Genomic DNA, 3,846 nt, shown 5'->3' with positions numbered 1-3,846 from the left:
TGTTGACCAGGATGGTCTCGATCTCTTGACCTCGTGATCCACCCGCCTCGGCCTCCCAAAGTGCTGGGATTACAGGCTTGAGCCACCGCGCCCAGCCGTATCTTATATCTTAACACTATCATGTTAAAGTTGAGTATGGCCCTTAAAATATTTACAGTCTGGCCCTTTACAGAAAATATTTGTGAACCCCTGTTTTACACAAGTGTATAAGTCAAGGTTTTCCAGAGAAATGGAACCAGAAGGAGACATACATTAGGCTCTTTTTGCATTGCTATAAAAATATCTGAGGCTGGGTAATTGATAAAGAAAAGAAGTTTAATTGGCTCACAGTTCTGCAGGCTTTATAGGAAGCATGGTGCTGATATCTGCTCAGCTTCTTGTGAAGCCTCAGGGAGCTTTCAATGGTAGAATAAGGTGAAGGGGGAAAAGGCACACCACATGGCAAAAGCAGGAGCAAGTAAGAGGGTGGGGGTCACTTTTGAATGACCAGATCTTGTGAGAACTCACTATCGTCAAGACAGCACCAAACCATGAGAGATCCACCCCCATGACCCAAACTCCTCCCACCAGGCCCCACCTCCAGCACTGGGGATCACAATTCAACACGAGATTTGGGTGGGGACAAATACCCAAACTGTATCAAGATGTATCTCTATATATCCTATTATAGGATATCTATATATGTATATATACACACACACACACACACACACACACACACACACACATATATATATATAGGAAGAGAGAGAGAGAGATTACGGGAACTGGTTCATGCCTTTATGGAGGCCAAGAAGTTCCATGATCTGCCATCTATAAGCAGTGGTATAATTTAGTGCAGAGCTGAAAGCTCAAGAACCAAGAATACAGATGTCCAAGGGCAGAAGATAGATGTACCGCTTCCAAAAGAGAGAGAATCAATCCTTCCTCCACCTTTTTGTGCTATTTGGGTCCTCAGTGAATTGGGTGATGCCTACCCATATTGGTGAGGACAGATCTTCTTTACTCAGTCATCTGAGTAAACGTTCCTCTCTCTCAAGGCTTATTCAATAGGTTCATTAATAACTATCCTGGGACCCAGTGACAGAGCAAGTATATTCATAGGTTTACCACCATGGCCTTTGCTTCTGTCCTTGGGGAAGAGGTGCTATTGTCACTGGCTATCGCCACTTCTGAGTGCCCAACTTGTTCTCAGTGTTAACTAATCCTGGGGTTTGAATATGCAACCATATTCCCGAGGCATCCAGCCAGTCCTCAGTAACACTGGACTCCTCCTGCAAGTGGGAGGGCAGCAGTTCACCCTCTCTGGAACAAATCTATGCCCTGGGCTCAGAGTTGCTGTCCCTGCCCACCATGCTTCATGTTTCTGTCCTCATGATCTGTAGAAGCAATGGATGCCAAGGACACCAGCAGGCGGCCCAGCAGCCTGATTCTGACCAAAGAGCTGACTGCTCTCTGAATGAAGCAAGGCAATAAATGGAATGTACAGGACTTGTTTCTTAACACCCAAAGCTGCTGGCCTTACAGAACAGTAATGACAACTCATATTTACATGCTGGGTACTCCACTAAGAACCTCTCCTATGACAACTCATTTAACCCTTAAAACAGCCTTTTGAAATAATTACCATAATTATATTAATTTCTAAGAAGAGGACACTAAAGCAAGTATGGCTAATAGACCGACTCTCGTCACTCAGTAAGTGGGGTCTGAGACTTGAACCCAGGCAGTCCAGCTCGAGCCTACACTCGTAACTGCTACTGCTTATAACCACCACTGCTCACAACCACACCACCTACAACAGAGGAATGGAACGGCCCTTCCAAGGCCCAGTTACAGTGTCTTATTAGAAAGAAAGGCAGGTGAGGTTACTTGTGGTTCTAGAGGGTGAACTTTATTTTTTGAACAAGCGGCCAATCTGTGGTGCCATTTCTGCCATAGCAAGAATATACTCATCTGCGAATCAAGAGGATGGAAGCTGGAGTTATACGCCACCCCCACGTGGGAAGTTTTGCTTATGTTCTCCATAACTCAGTACTCCAATGATACAGAGGATTTAGAATCCAAGGAGGAATCGTCAGGGCAATAAAGCAATGGCTCCACCGAATTAGCAGCTGAATTATTGGCCCATTTTAGGTTTCTCATGACAATGGTGAACAGGCAAAAAGAGGAGCTCTGGAATAGATCAGGCTGCTTGAGCCCAACTATTTCAATGGAATCTATCAGTTAGGGTGTATCCGGCTTTAAGTAACAACGACGGCAATACATTTAAAAATGACCCAAATCAGTTGGGCACAGTGGCTCATGCCTGTAATCCCAGCACTTTGGAAGCCTGAGGCAGGCGGATCACAAGATCAGGAGATCGAGACCATCCTGGCCAACATGGTGAAACATGTATTCTGTTAAAAATACAAAAATACAAAAATTAGCTGGGTGTGGTGGCACATGCCTGTAATCCCAGCTACTCGGGAGGCTGAGGCAGGAGAATTGCTAGAACCAGGGAATCGGAGGTTGCAGTGAGCCAAGATTGTGCCACTGCACTCCAGCCTGGCAACTGACAAAAGAGTGAGACTCTGTCTAAAAAAAAAAAAAAAAAAAAAAAAAGAAACCCAAATCATAACAACCTAAATCATACAGGTCTGGAGGAAGGCAGTCCACAGGTGGATTCAGTGGCTTAAAGATATCCTCCCAGAACCAGGTTCTTCCAACACCTTCCTCCCTTGGCTGCTTGGCAATGCCTCCTCTCATGGTACCAAAATGGCTGCCACAGAACCTGAAGTGACTGTGTGAGTGAAGAAAGGACTGGGGACAGTGGGGAATCGATTTCTATGACTGCCTCCTGCAGTTTCCGGGCCAACAGTTCCCTGTGGCAGCATCAACCATCCAGTGCGGGTGGCGGTGCCGCCAGGATGACCTGGACTCAGCTGCACAGCAGTCTTCTCCCCAGGCAGTCCCATCACTTCCTTGTCTCCATTTGTTCCTAGTCATTTTCTGACCCTGATTCTCCAAGCCCTCACAGTGAGTCAGTAAGCTACCTGAAATCTCTTTGGTTCTCTTTTTCCTGCTTATATCAGCAAGAATCAATTTCTGATGTAGCTAAGAAATCTGACTGATAACATGGCTGTTTAATTGATCCATTGAAAATGAGGTTTTCTTTTTTTCTGGTGTTTAAAAATTTTTTTAAATTATTTGTTCATGTATTTTTTTTTTAATAGATGGGGTTTTGCTATGTTGGCCAGGTTGGTCTTGAACTCCTAGCCTTGAGCGATCCTCCCACTTTGGCCTTCCAAAGTGCTGGGATTACAGGCATGAGCCACCATACCCGACCTCTTTTTGGTGTTTTCAATGGGTTTCAAAAGATTGCTAGAGGGCAATTATACCTTTACTAGTATGTAGGCTTTACCAAATCTCTACTTAGTTTATTTTAATGGCTTCCTGTTAGAGAAGTTCAGGCCACATAAGTCCTGAAAAATATTCTGGGAAAGAGGCATAGCTGCTCACAAATATCATTTATTGAGGACTTACTATGAGCCTGGTACTACAAAAAGTGATTTAACATGGATTTAATTCTCATTGTGTTAGCTACGTTTTACAGATAAGGAAGCTGGTATGTAGTTCAGTCACACAGGGTACAAGTAGCAAATGACCCGTGTTACCCGACTGCAAAGGCCTGGGATCTTTCCAGTGCACCAGATCATTATTTTCATTTACTTCTGTTGTCAGAAATTAAAGCAATAGATTGTGCACTACCAAAGTCTCCATAATACCGCTAAGCCAGTTGAAGTTGATATCAAAGGCATCTATCTTGGAATCTATCCAAAGGATTTTTTTTTTTTTTTTTTTTTT

At 44.0% G+C, this 3,846-nt stretch overlaps 1 long non-coding RNA gene across 1 annotated transcript in view; it reads right to left on the bottom strand.

Annotated features, from left to right (window-relative positions):
- Positions 1 to 1,375, bottom strand: part of LOC119470488 — a 7,971-nt gene extending 6,596 nt beyond the window's left edge. The window contains exon 1 of the long non-coding RNA XR_005199401.1: positions 1,111 to 1,375. This is a non-coding gene — a long non-coding RNA (uncharacterized LOC119470488). The remainder of the gene's footprint in view (positions 1 to 1,110) is intronic.
- Positions 1,376 to 3,846: the final 2,471 nt, after the last annotated feature.

This window comes from Cebus imitator, unplaced genomic scaffold (genome assembly GCF_001604975.1).
Source record: "Cebus imitator isolate Cc_AM_T3 unplaced genomic scaffold, Cebus_imitator-1.0 Scaffold32, whole genome shotgun sequence".
Taxonomy (NCBI): Eukaryota; Metazoa; Chordata; class Mammalia; order Primates; family Cebidae; genus Cebus; species Cebus imitator.
This window is presented reverse-complemented; position numbering and strand designations above follow the sequence as displayed.